This window comes from Euprymna scolopes, chromosome 7 (genome assembly GCF_053919585.1).
Source record: "Euprymna scolopes isolate OS-2025 chromosome 7, ASM5391958v1, whole genome shotgun sequence".
In the NCBI taxonomy this organism is placed as follows: domain Eukaryota; kingdom Metazoa; phylum Mollusca; class Cephalopoda; order Sepiida; family Sepiolidae; genus Euprymna; species Euprymna scolopes.
This window is the reverse complement of record NC_136488.1, coordinates 141,704,062-141,719,252: the sequence shown is the minus strand read 5'-3', so window position 1 is coordinate 141,719,252 and position 15,191 is coordinate 141,704,062. Positions and strand designations below refer to the sequence as shown.

Below are 15,191 nucleotides of genomic sequence, written 5' to 3'. Positions count from 1 at the left end.
TTCATAAGAAATGAAGTCATTAAAAATCTATGACTAGTAATTATGCAGAATCTGAAAATAATATAGCCGACATTTTTACTAAACCTGTAATAAAGATAAGATTACATTCCAAAAAGTTCAGAGCTAAAATGTTTTAATCTTGAATAAATCCATTTTCAGAAACCCAAAATGAGAAGTTCGAAAAAAAAAAAAAAAAACTTTTCTGGCTGTAATTACTACACCAAATCTTTAGTGAGTAAAAAAAATACAAATAAAATACTAAAATTTATGCGTGATGTTAATGATTTTTAGGTAAATTATTTAGGTAAAAAAAAATACATACATATATAAATATATATATCAGAATGAACATGTAAATAATATATATATATATTTATATTTTGTGTACAGAAAGTTGTTAGATGAAACAAGTCATTGGTACCGTCGGTTTCAAGCTTGATAATTAGGACCGTTTTAGATATCCATATCAAGCTCTCTTCAGCCAATACTCATCAAGGGATGAGTATTGGCTGAAGAGAGCTTGATGTAGATATCTAAACCGGTCCTAATTATCAGGCGTGAAACCGACGGTACCAATGACTTATCTCATCTAACAACTTTCTATACACAAAATACAAAATATATATACACTCTTATTTTTCGGATTTTACTTTTAATTGAGCACTCTGTTGGATTTCTTTTTCCAAAAAAAACAAACAAAAAAAACAAACTAATCATATATATATATATATATATATATATATATATATATATATATATATATATATATATTGTGAATACAAAAGCTACAAAAATGCTCCCACTGATGCCTACTCATTGAGATGATGGAGACCAGTGTTTTACCGAGACACCATCTTTATGTCCTGCTCATTTTGATAAATATATATTGTTTTGATCAAGATACCCTAGGTAAATACATATATGTGATTTTTGGGTTTGATCATGAAAAATAGACTGGAAGTCTGATTATATATGCACATAAAATTGTAATACAACTTTTTTTTTTTTTTGGCAAAATAAATAATTGCAAAAAAGGATTTATTTATAGTTTAACATAAGCCCCATCTCACTAAATCTCCCCCCCCCCCTCCCCTACTACCAGAAAAATAATGAGATTCTACGTTTTTTAGGCAATTGCATGTAAACATCCTGAACAGAGGTTGGAGCTTGGTCAATAATGCAGGACATGTTAGATGTAATCAATGATTTTTTTTAAGACAATTTTATGCTGGTTAATCACAATTGTGGTACTTTTTCCTTTTTGCAGTCGCATCTTTGGTGTTGTGTAGTGATGGGACAATTTCAATATTTTTCCCCAATTCTAATACAATTACCGATTCCGATTCTTCAGAGATCTCTAAATATTTAACTATAAAACTATATCGTCCCGATTACCATAAAAACACGCTAAATGTGCAAATACTTTCTTAAATGGAAACACACACTTGTAAGGAAGATGATCTATAGATTTTAGCTTTACTGATAGTTTAAATAAAAAAAAAGAAGATAAACATTTATTGATTTTAGTTTTTTGTTGGTGAAATAATAATTAAAAGAATCGTTTTGGGGAATCAGGAAATAGGCACAAATTTTTCTGATTCCGATGCCCCCAAAAGTTCTGATTTTTCGAACTTCAGATTAATCGTCCCAACACTAGTAATGTGTATGATTTACACACTATATGGCCAAATTTAAAGAAGTAATGCAGCAGGGAATAGTATTTAATATAAAGAAAAAGGTAAACGTAGTTTGCTTGAAGCATTGTTTAGTGTGTATAAAATAAATTTAAATTTATAGAAAGCAATACCATGCCGACGTGTAACGGATAGACACATGAAACAAATTAAAATGTAATGATGGAATAAGCTATGCATACAATGTGTGTGTGTGTGTGTGTGTGTGTGTACTATATATATGTACTATTTTTTTAAATGTTTTACATTGTGTTCTTACTTGTGTTAGCATGGTCAGATGGAGAAAGTTCTTGATGAGCCGTTCCACTTAAGTTAACAAATTTATGGAATTTCCACTACTAACGATTACTATGATTCTGATACTGTACAATATTTAACCCTTATCCTCGATTGGCCTCTTGGCCTTGATAAGTGGTGACTCTTACATAAAAAAAAAAAATGCCTTTGTCAGACGTGTTTGACTTTCGAACATGCATACTATGGCTATTGTAAAATCAGCAAGACACAATCTGTCGGTTTGACACCACCTATATCGTAGGCATCGTCATAATGTCTTTTTTTTTCTTTTATTGCTCCCAGATTCACTTTGGCTTTGTAGTGCTAATACCTGTTAACTTGATCTGGTAGCACAAGATACCTTGTCTGAAGATACTGTCTTCCTGAACAAAAATGCACCAAACATTGATGTCATTGATTTTTCCCCCCTTCTCCATTGCAAAACTTCAAATCCTGTTCTGCAAAAGTAAAAAGCTACAATTTTATTTTTTCTACGAAACAAACCAAACACCATGAATAAATATTTGAAGATATAAACAACTTAAAGCATAAAACCTTTTTCTAAAATACTGCATTCAGCATTAAATAACCCCCCAAAAAGGGTTGATATGCCATAAAACCAACCAACCCAAAAATCTAGTGGGTGATGATTTCTATTCTCCTGCACAACCCTTTTCTTGCAGCAGAAATGACAACTGATACACATTTATTCAACAAAGATTTTTTTTTTAACTATTGCTATCAGTATTAGAGTAGGAGGTTGCTGTCCAAAGAATAGGAGTGAGCAAGGGAGATAATTCGTATTTAACTATATACAACACTAGCCAATCATAAGTGTTAGAGGGATCGATTCTGATTGGTCTAATGTTATTATTGTCCTACCGGCGGATATTTTTGGTAACTGGCATGAAGTTGCTTCTCATCATCTGTGCAAACTAATTTTAGGTCAACCGGTTCTTGTGAAAATTAAAAATTGATTAAGTGACATCAAATTTGTGCAAATGTTGTACAAAGTTTGGCTATTTGGGTGTCAAATGTCTTAACCAATTGTTAACATTTTAAGATCTTCAATTCTCTTGACACATTTTTGCAAGTAAAGCACTTTTCAGTCTTGGTGGCTAATCACCTAGCGATGGCATCTTAATAAAATATACGGATCTTCATCACCTCCTTGGGTTGGTGTCAGGAAGGGCATCTGTCCTATAAAAATTCTGCCTCAATTAAGGAAATGACTTCCAAAGAAAGCTGACCAAAGATAAGTTTTGAAGTCAATTTTTGAAAGCTGTTGAACGCATGCCAGCTTGTAAAAATAGTGCTGGGACAATTAATCAAAAAAAAAAAAAGAAAAAAAAGTAGAACTTTTTTGGGTATCAGGATTGGCATTGGAAAAAATGTGTGCCCATTTTCTGATGCCAAAAACAATTTATTTTATTTGTTTAAAAACTTAATTTTCTACGGCATGTATTAATGATGAAATGATAAATATTCATCGATTTTAAACTACCAGAGAGACTAAAATCTATATGTCACACGCATAAGCGTATTTTTACATTTATGAAAATATATGCACATTTTACACGGGCTTTTACAGAAATCTGACCCACACAAACACAAAAAAAATTATATATATATATATATATATATATATATATATATTTAGAGATTTAAAAAGAATTAGAATCTGTAATTGTATTGGTATCATGAAAAATATCGAAAATGTCCCATCAAACGTAAAACGGACATGAAGCCAACTATGATTATAATGAGTAAAAATTAAAAAAAAGAAGAAGTTTTTATCATCTGATGAAACATTTAAAAATCAATGTCCGTATGGTTTGGGGCTGTTACTGTTTTGTCAAACGATGCGCCAAGGTTTCAGAAAATTGTTCATCAAAATGTTTAACAATATTTCATTTATTCCTATTATAATATTTTTTGTGGGTTTTCGTGTTTTGACTAAAAGTATATTAAGATTTAGTTAAATTTTACATTTCTGCTCCCACGCTGTTACCATGAAAATAAAAATGAGATTCAATTATTTGAGTGCACGTGATTGCATGTCAACCTATTGAAAAAAAAATGTTTTTTTTTTTCATATAATAAAACATTTTTAAATCAGTGTTTGCGCAGTTTGAAGTGGTTGTTTCTTTTGTCAAATGATGGGACGTCAAATAAGGACACTGAAGTGCCAATCTGAATAAGCACCTTTTTTTGCTCCTATGTTATTAACATTTAAAAAAAAAATCATTCACTTTTTTTTTGTTTTGTTTTTACTCTTTTTCCACCTCAAACAAGGTGTATTATCACTTGGCTACTATTCGGGAACGTGTCTAACAAGGGGATTATGAGAAGATGAGTAGCGAGATGTTTGTTCACATTAAATTTAAACTTCTGCGTGTCAGTATACTCAGGAAAGCAGGAAATAGGGAGGGAACTCTTATGTTGTGGAGTTAATCCGATAGGATGGCTGTGATAAAGAATGGATAAGAAAAAGAACGAGAGCTAAAGAATACAAGCTTTATTTACAAAAGTCACCATGGCAGACTATGTACAAGGGAAGTAACTCTTCCTAACTTCCGATTTATCCAAGGGACTTAACTAATACAACATTTCCCTTCTTCAATTGAGAATGAGCTCACCTAATTATTTTATTTATTCATTCATTATTATTATTTATAGTTCACGGGAGAATATAGTATTATTGATGTAACTCTATAAGTCTAGTCTCTGTGAAGCCTTTATACATCTGCAGGATCTTCTCGGCTCAAGGGTAGATATACAGGATCCATTAGTGTGTAATTCACTAGTCAGCTGCATTGTATGTGTAGGTGATGCCGGGCCCTCAGACCCCTTCTTCTGGCTAGGGTCTGGGGATGACCTGGTGAGGTGTGTATGGTGTTAGGATACTGCTGATGTGCAGTTCCCTTTGTGATGCACTTACTTCAGATGCATGTGGTTGGTGAGGTCTGCCCTTAAGAATCGACCTTCTTTTAGCTGGTCTGATGAATTGTCTATTCTTTCGGTAGATGATACCACTTTGTGACTCGACTATATATGATCTTGGTTTTGCAGCAGGATGCTGAATGATTCTGGGTTCCTACAGCTTTGTTTTCTTGTACTGGACAGAGATTTTCTGCCTCACATGTAGAGGTGAGTGTTGTCTGTTATGCTGTTTGTTCCCTCCTTGTATTGCTGTAGTCCTGTTCTTGTCTGCTCATCACCAAGTTGCTGCTTGGATACTAGTGATGTCCGTATTTGTCGACCATTGAGCAATTCTGCTGGAGATTTGATGTTTGCAGACATGGGTGTGGCTCTATATGCCATCATTGCTAGATAATTGTCTTGTCCGGTTTCTCGTGCCTTTAGCAGTGTTTTTTTATGCATATTCTGACCATCCTCTTGGTAAATTTGTTAGATTTCGGATAGTATGCAAACGATGTCTTGTGCAGAAAGTTGTATGATTTGGAAAAAAAAAAAATTAATTTCCTTGCTTATGAACTGCGAGCCATTGTCTGAATATAAAATTTCTGGTACACCTTGTTCCTCAAATATTGCCTTTATATTTTTGATGACAGCTGCTGCTGAGGTGGAGTGGAGGCGTTGTATGAATGGACTTCGACTATACTGGTCCGCTACAAGTAGATGTTCCCTTCCAGCCATAGAAAACAAATCCGTGCTGACATATTGCCAAGGGTAGCTAGGGGTTTCATGCAGGTGCATCGATTCAGCAGGGATACTTACCTGATATTTTTGGCAGGTGTGACAATTAAGCACTTTATCTTCAATGTCTTTATTCATCCTTACCACATGTAGAACTGACCAAGCTCTTAGTCTGGTTTTCTCAACTCCTTGATGTGATGCTTGAAGTTCTTCCAATATACCTCTTTGTAGGGAGGCAGGTATTATGATTTTATTGTTCTTTAATAAAATACCATCTTGGACACCAATCTCATCTCTAAAGTTCCAAATTGGTAGGAGGCAGTTTGGGCAGTCAGTTCGATTTGCAGATCAGCTGGACATTACCATATTTGCAAGTTCTTTTAGCAATGGGTCTTGCAATGTCTCAACCCTGATGTTCTCTATTCTGGTTGATAAATAATTAAGGTAGTTCACCATACTGTGGCCATAAAGGTCAATTCCTTCAATGTGTTTGCTAGGTCTAGGTGATAGTTGTGATAGGCAGTCTGTAATTGGTATTGTTTTTCCTGGCTTATAATTCACAGTGAAATCGTATCCTTCTACTTTCAGTAGCATCCTTGCAAGTCTTGGGGGTAAGTTTTTGAGTGCTATTGATTCCAACGGCCTATGATCTGTGTAGATCATTATTTTGTAACCTCACGCATAATGGTGAAATCTCTCCAAGCCAAAAACGATGACTAACATTTCTCTTGCCCTAAGCATTAGTTGACCTTCAAATTCATATATGATTATGTCATCACATGTAGAAAGGACATTTTTAAGGTCACCAAAATTCTTTTGCATGGTTCTGAGATTCATCCTGGCCACATTTTGCTCCCATAAGAAACCTGTTGAACATGTATCTACCATACAGTGTTATGAATGTTGTAAGTCTTCTGGAATTCTCGTCCAGTTTTAGATGCCAGTACCCAGATTTAAGATCGACGGTTGTGAACCATCTTGCATCATTTAGCTCAGCAGTGACATCCTCAAACATTGGAGTTGCAGAATGTGGTTTGCACACTGCTTTCTTTAGGGTCTAGGCATAGTCTGACCAAACCGTTGTTTTTGGTCACACACAAAAATGAGTTTACCCATGGTGTTGGTTCAGTCACTGGAGATATTATGCCCTGTACTATTAAGGAGTCTAATTTCAATTTTAACTTCTCTTTGAGAGCTATCATGATTCGTCATGGTGCATGCACAACTGGCAGTACTTTGGGGTCCACATGAATAGTATATTCACCAGGTAGACAACCAATAGCGTCAAATATGTCAGGGAATTTCTGAATAATTTTTTTCTTTCATTTAAATTCCCTTTCCGACTGATCCACGGGTTGGGCCCTCATATAAACCAGACATCCCCCTCCCAGGTTTACGCATGTGCCAGGTAATTATTACCAGAAATAAAATAAAATAAAAACAAACAAGACCCAAGGCAACACGACTCACACAGAAATGGTTTAATAGGTTTGAGAAAAATACGGCAAACCAGAAGAACACTCGACTCAAAGTCCGCAGTAGATGGTGTTTGATTAAACTCTGTTTCTGATATTAATGGCTTCCTGCTAAGCCACTTCCTATTGTGGCTTGCTAACTTTTGTACTAAATATTTGTTTATTAATTTATTTATTGAATTGTTAGGTGAAAGTTCAGAATTTTTAACAAAGCGCTCACACCTTCCTATGTTAAGAATGACTTTCTAAATAATCTTCTACAGAATACGGATAGTGCTGAAATAATAAGATTATTTAGAAAGCCATTATTACTATGGAGAGGTAGTGAACTGTGTTAATAATTCTGTACTTCCACCTAACAATTCAATAAATATAAATTAATAAATTTGTGTAACTCTTGCCGAAAGTTATATTACAAATGAAGTTTAATATCAGGAACTGAATCTGACCAGACAATTTTTACTACGGACTTTGAATCAGGCGTTCTTCTTATTTACCAACAATACTTACTAAAACATTTTTTTTTGTGATTTTACAGCGTTTCCCTACAAACAGGAACGAGAACACGAATCAATACAACATTTTTGCCATCTTTTTGTTTTGAGTTTCAGACTTTATTTCTCCTCCTAAAATTACTAAGAAATATTTTTTTTTAATTTTTAAATGAGAGTACTTGTGCATAGAAGGTACCGTGTTGTAATAAACGTTATTATTTATAAACACGTTCTTAATATGGAAAGCGGGGGGAGGGGATTGTAACTGTTCTGTACATTCACCCAACAATTTAACATCGTAAAACTTGAAAATATGAATTTATATGGGTCTCTGATGAGTTGTTTAGCCAATCTATACCAGCTAACGAAACATGTGTAAGACATACCATCCAATCAATAAAATAATATCAATGTTATATAAATATACTTGTGGTATTGGAATTGTTTATGCTTATGCATTTATGTTACCATGCTATTTTTAAAAATAGTATTTTCAAGTTAAATTCAAGTTTTACTATATCTTTTTTTGATACTTATGCACTTTTGTTACCGTGCTGAAATAATAACGTATTAAGAAAGCCATTCTTAACATGGACAGGGGAGGGTGTTTTGTTGTTATTCTGTAACAATTAAATAAAAAAAGATATCGTAAAACTTGAATTTGACTTGAAAATACTATATAAAAAAAAAAAAATAGCACGGTAGCAAAAGTGCAGAAACACCCTTTTTTTCTATAAAACTGTTAACTGAAAATACAAAATAGTTTACAAAAAAAAAAAACACTATCTCCCTCCCCATGTTAAGAATGGCTTTCTAAATAATATTATTTCAGCACGGTAACATAAATGAATAAGTGTTCCTTGGTCGTTTTGGCTAGAAACAAAGTGTAGTATCTGTTAGTGTTCTGATACTACACTTCGCCTTTTCTGACCTCGATCAGTGGAGGAGAAATCTTTCTAGACTGAGGCAATTTTTATTTTTGCTCCTATAGAAGTGCCCCTTTTTGAGGAGCTGGAGTTTTTGTTTTACTGTACACATAGATTCGAAAAAGTTGTCACAAAACAAATATCTTGCCTTTGATAACATTTATTTGTTATATAAGTTACTTTTCTACCTAACTGGATATGTTTTTAGTGTTTATATTTAATGTAACATGTTTATTCAGCTCGAAAAACATACAGAGTTTACCGATGTATTGGAAAATTTAAAATGGCAGCCGACTCTCTCTTTGAGGCAGTAAGTTTGGGGAAATGAGTTATAAATAAAAAAACCCAGACAAAATACTGTTAGAAACTCGCTCAATATATGTTACCGTGACATAGGCTGACATATATTTGGCGGGTTTTTAACTGTATTTTGACTTTTTTTTTATTTATAACTCCTTTTCCCAAACTTACCGTATCCTAGAGAGAGTCGGCCGCCATTTTGAATTTTCCAATACATCGGTAAACACTGTATGTTTTTCGAGCTGAATAAACATGTTACATTAAATATAAACACTAAAAACATATCCAGTTGGGTAGAAAAGTAACTTATCTTGCTTTTGATGACATTTAATTGTTCTATATTTGTTTTGTGACAACTTTTTCGAATCTATGTGTACAGTAAAACAACCCCCCCCATTTATTTGTTATGTGGTTGTTTTTCGACAACTTTTTCGAAACAAGGCCACCAATTTAATAAACAAAAGTATAACTTGAAAATCCCGCATAAAATTTTAGAAAGGTTCGTATTTTTGCATATAATACCATTATTTTAAAAACAAAAACAAGTTAATCACATGAGGATGAAAAAAAGAAATGTCAATAATTGTATTAGGACAGATGACCGACGAGGTAAAAAAATATTCAAGAAAGTAAAGTCAATAAATACTTTTCAGGAAAACATCCAGTTATTTTCATTCCGACGATGACATACTATAAATTTTTGTTTTAAAATGTTGGCCCGATTATTTAAATAAATCAAATAAACGAATTGCCATAACTTGGTGAGAATTTTTACGTATAAAAACAATGAAACGGTGATTCAGGAAAAAATGTTCCTCCTAAAATAAACACCCACCTCTCTTTGATAGTTGTTGAATAATTTGCATATTATTTCTAATAAAATACAATTTGGTTTATCATGACGCAGTCTTTTTACTTGATTTCCTCTTCATAAAATGTGTTCTTTTTCTAAAATAATGCCCCCCCCCCGCCAAAAAAAACGATGTGGTCTGTCTGGTCGATTCCTATTTCAGTCGGTCCTGGATATGACCTTAAACTATATCCGATGATGAGGCCCCAGCTTGCGGGCTCTGGGGAGTGTGGAACCACCCTTTAATTGCCATTGCTCCCAGGTCCACTCTGACCCGAAGTGGTAGTACCTGTTAGGGTCCCAACTATGGGTTAAATAGAAACTGACTTGCAAAAAACAAATATATTCTATTAAAAACATTTTCTTCAAAATTACCGGATTCGGCATTAAATAACCTGAAAAGGGTTGATATGCCGTAAAACAAAAACAACCAACCAACCAACCAATCCTATTTCAGTCGGGTAAATTATTTAGATCATAATGGGTTTCAATATTATTCCCAAAACAACTTTTTATTTAGCAAGGTTTTAGTAAGACACGCCGTCCATTAAACCGCCACAATATATAGTAAGTTTCATTGTCTGTATGAAACGCCAAATTGAAAACTTGTGGAAAAATATAATCACCAAGCCGAGAAAGTGGCTAGCTAAGGAAGAATGATAACTGAACTTCATAATCCTGTCCTTTAATAAATTTGACAGTTGGAACCATACAATCAGGATGAAATGCCTCTCCTTCCATTTGGCAAAGATAAACCGCTCCAATGGCGTCAAAAATTTGATTAAAAAAAAAAAGAAAAGAAGAATATGTTACAATTTTTGAATAAATATTATGGATGTGCATTCACACTAAATTTTCAATTGTTCATTCCAAAGTTAAGGAAATAAAAGCTTTAACTTACTTTAAAGTTACTTTCGTCAGATTAAACAATTTTGGCCCAATCATCAGGTGTCCAATTATTATGTTTTTTTTGTTTTGCAAATTCGTTTTTTTTTGTTGTTGGCCTGAAACAAATATTTCTTCTAACTTGCTTTTTTTTTTTAATCCCGTTTACAGTAACCTTTTTAGGAGAGGTAATGGTTTTACTTTCCTAATAAATTATAGCAAAGATCAAGGCACAAAAGAAACACAAAATTCCTTTTAAACAATAACAATGGAGAGTATTTTATTTGTAGCAGGAAATGACAGGTCAGGCTGCTAAAAGGGAAGAAGGAAAAGAAAGTTCTTTTAAGGTTGTCGTCGGTCAATCAGTATCATGTCGTCCCTGGCTGGATAGCAGTTGTCTCAAATTGAGACGGTCAATGCTATAGTGAGATGTCCGGTGGACAGGGGATGAAAAAGAATAGATGTTGCTAGGCTGGCAGTCCGGTTCTGACTGGCAGATGTTCCCTCAAGATTTTTCAGGGAGCAGATGAATCAATGCGTCCTGTTAGCTGATTGGTCAGCATGTGGCCGGAGAACTCAGAGGGGGGCATTGATTCACCAGAGAAAATAGTTCTCTGAGACTGCTACATCTTCTTCTCACTGTTTGAGCTGATATTTTTTTTTGCATTCTCCCAAAGTTCAGCAGCAAGCTATGAAGAACTTTTCTTCCTATCTGCAAGGGATGCTCTTTTCGAAGATCTGTCTTCCCTGGCAGTTGTAAACTTTTTTACGGTCGTGTCGTTTTTTGCTTTTTGAAAGACTTTGTTTCCTTGTACCTTTTAATCATTGTTTGAACTCCCTTCCTTGAACATTCCATCTTTCTAGCAATTTGTACCTGAGAATATCATTCCATCAGATAAAGTAACAAGTTGTGCTCTTTTAATCTGCTGCTTAAGCTGCTTCTTTGAAGGGATTTTCAATTAAATATACTGTTATAGCACTGATAGGAATCAAATATTACCTGAAAAATAAGAAACAACTTTTAGCATGACAATGGATCATTTTGAATATTGGAATGAATTTAGTATGAAACTCAGCTAAAACTCAAAAACAAATAAATACTACAATCTACTGTTAAATATTTTACATTTGCTCTCAACTGTTCACTGTACAGTTCTTAAAATTTAAATGCGGAGGTTTAAACTATTATCTAAGTTTTTTGTGGATGCTCCATAATTTTTACCAACACTATATATATATATATATATATATATATATATATATATATATATATATATATATATATATATGAGCAAACAGTTAATAAAATATGTTAAAAAAACACTTTGAAATGAGTTTAAAACATATTTAATCTGAAAAGGAAATACTAGATAAATGGATAGTCCTTAATCCGCGGAGTTTCGAAGAAATACTTTCCTTCTCATCAGAGGGTAGGAATTAGCAAAATGCGGGATCGGATTTTGCATGCAGAAGTATTTGATGAAACAACAAGTAAGTCAAAGGTCTTACTTGAAAACAAAAAAGTGAAGCAGAGGGAATATGGTGAAGAAAAAGGTGATTACACATGAATGGATAGTCTGGTGGAAGATAAAAAATCCAGTGACGGTAAAATCCAAGTGTAAAACTTCAAGAAAGTTAAAAGAATTTCCATTTGTACAAGTAAAATCCAAGGAAATCCCGTAATTGGAAGAAGATGGTCCATAATAATCCAATATATATATATATATACATATATATACGGCATAATCATGTTGACACACCAGTTCCCGTCAGATCACTGAAGTTAAGCAACGTTGAGCCTGGTCATTACTAAAATGGGTGACTAATTTGGGAAGTCCAGGTGCTGTATGTAGAAGGATGTCGACACCTCCCTGCAAAAAGTTGCAAAATCCTAACGTCGTCATCTCCCTTAACGGGGATATACATGCGACTGGGGACTGCTTGTGAATTTCACACTCCCATGAAACTTCCTCCTTCGGAGGAAGCCAGTTAAACCCTGAATAGGGTTGGTGCTGACTGCACACACACACACACACACACACACATATATATATATATATATATATATATATATATACTAGCGGAGTGGGAGAGCCCAACTTTGCCCAGTCATAAAATACGCTTAAATATGAGATACTAATTTGCCAGATTTCGTATATATTATTATAGAGTTGTGATTTCAAAAGTAATAATAAAAAAAAATATTTAGGTGCCATCTGCTAGAATAAAACCCGAAAGCAAAACTGTAGCATTCAAAGCTGGTGACGTTACCACTGTATCAACGTAGCACGCATATGAACTAATAAAGAATTAAAAAATAAACTAAGATGAATGTACAAAATGTATAACGATTTTTTTTTTTCAATTTTGACCCATTTTTGACTCCTTAAAAACTATTTTAACCGGCTGAAAACCCATAAAAGAACGGTCCGTAAAAAAAAATCCAATCATTTGATTCCCCTAGCGCCGCTCTGCGCCCTTTAGTTTCGGAGGAGATAGAGTTTGAAAATATGGAAACAGACAGACAGACATCTAGCCTTTTATATATTAGATAACGTTTGCTATATGAGTATTCCATTAAAATCCCATATCTTAGATTTTTATTGATTGGTGTATTTCTTTACATAGAATACACAAGTATAAGTTAACACCCAGTGTCTAATCTAATTTTAGTCGCCTGTCAAGTCAAATGTCATGAGATTTAAAAAAAAAAGTCAATTCTTTTTATAGCATTACGGTGTAAGATCACAGCTGAACCAATTAAGCTACAAAAAAAAGATCTTTGATGAATGCATTTTTATTACTTCATCATAAACAAAGTTATAATGGTTTGATCTATGAGAAACCAAAGAAGACAATTCCCACGTTATAATATACTATACACAAAAGCGACCTTTTTGGTCACCCCACCTCCCGAGCCCGGGCATTTTGAATCAGAAAAACTGCTAATTACAAATGTGCTATTGGTTTTGTGAGATCAACTGCTAAAATTTCACACCTAGACACAGACATAGAGACATTGTTGATATATATATATATATATATATATATATATATATATATATATATATATAGTGGGTGCAATAAGTATCTGATACAAAGCAAAAAGTTGATTTATTTTTATTACACGAAAACAAAAACAATAACAAAATGCTATTCTAATGTATTTTTGTATGATAAATACAAATCTCGTATCAAAAATCTTATATAATTACGCATTCACTAGATAATTACATAAATGTCGTATCTAAGGTTCAAAAAGTATCCAACACAAAGAAAAAATAGCTTTAATTAGTCAAATATTTGTCATGTGACAAATGGCAACCTCTAAGATTTTCCTTGAGCTTAGTGAAAAGTCCGAGGGAGCAAGGCCATAGTTTGTGACAAGAATGGAGTTGTTGACTCAGGCATTGTCCTTATAGAAATGCCACTGACCCGATTTGAAGAGTACTGGCCTCTTCTGATGGAATCTCTTCCTGAACTCCCTTAAAACCTGAACATAGCATTCGTTGTTGACTGTCTGTCCAGTGGGAACCCAGTGCATGTAGGTCATAACCGTACTGTCAAATATAAGAAAAGATCATCATAAGTTTGGGGAGGGGGATTTGCTCTGTCTGGCCTTCTTGGGTCTGAGAAGGCCAGCATGCTTCCACTGAGAACTCTGTCTCTTGGTGTTTAAGTTATAGTAATAGATCCAGCTTTCATCACAGGTCACCAGAGCATCAAGAAGTGCAGGATCTGAATTGATCAGTTCGACAATCTCACTGTCATGACAATCTCTTTCTTTCTGATCTGAACACTTTTGGGACAAACTTTGTGTAAATCTTCCTCATCTTCAGTTCCTCATGCATAATTATATGTACAGTTTCCACACTGACATCAAACTGTGCAGTCCTTATCCATGCAATTCTTTATTTGGCCAATCAACTCTGGTATTCTGACTTCCTTACTCCTCCCACACCTCTCATCATCCCTCACAGACTTCCTGCCTTCCCTGAATCTCTTATGCCACTAAAAAACTGATGCTCGGTTCATGCAAGATGGTCCAAAAGCTGTCTGAAGCATTCTATACATGTCTGTGTCATTTTTTCCAGGTGTAAAGCAGAATTTTTTGGACAGACTCAACTAAACATCATTACAGACACACTAAGCTAGCCCTCACTACATGGCCAGACGAAACGAGCCCTTCAAACATAGCCAGACACAAATAGCTCTTCAATACATGGTCCTCGAAACACAACCAAACTTAACTAATCTTTCAAACATGACCGGACTGAACCAGTCCTCTAAACATGCCAGAAAAACAGGCCGTTGAAACATGATAAACTAACCCTCGCCATATAACATGACAACTCCATCAAAAAGTCTGACTCTCAACATGGTCACTTCAACATTACTATTCTTGCGAAAAATAGCTTGTAATCTAAATAAAAATGCTAGCACTTGTAGCAGCTGAAACTTGCTACAATCACAGGCAGGAGCTAATTCTCACAGCTCAAGATTTGTCTAATTGCAAACCAGCTCTCAATCACATGACTGAGTATATAAAAGGCGAAATCACAAATCTCCCTGTCTCTTACTCCCTGGCTTCAGCTGGCAGCAGACTTCACCTGGGCCTTTTGCCCCAGGCT

At 34.2% G+C, this 15,191-nt stretch overlaps 1 protein-coding gene and 1 pseudogene across 2 annotated transcripts in view; one reads left to right on the top strand and one right to left on the bottom strand.

The window, feature by feature from the left end:
- LOC145280008 (uncharacterized) overlaps positions 1 to 15,191 on the bottom strand; it is a 116,932-nt gene that overhangs the window by 33,693 nt on the left and 68,048 nt on the right. Inside the window, exon 1 of one of the 2 annotated variants that reach the window (XM_080131637.1) lies at positions 9,472 to 9,668. The exons of the other annotated variant lie outside the window; for it this stretch is intronic. The gene's annotated coding sequence lies outside the window, so the exon portion shown is untranslated. Of the gene's footprint in view, positions 1 to 9,471; positions 9,669 to 15,191 lie in introns of those variants that run through there. 2 annotated transcript variants of the gene reach the window in all.
- Positions 12,294 to 12,412, top strand: LOC145280479 (5S ribosomal RNA; annotated as a pseudogene).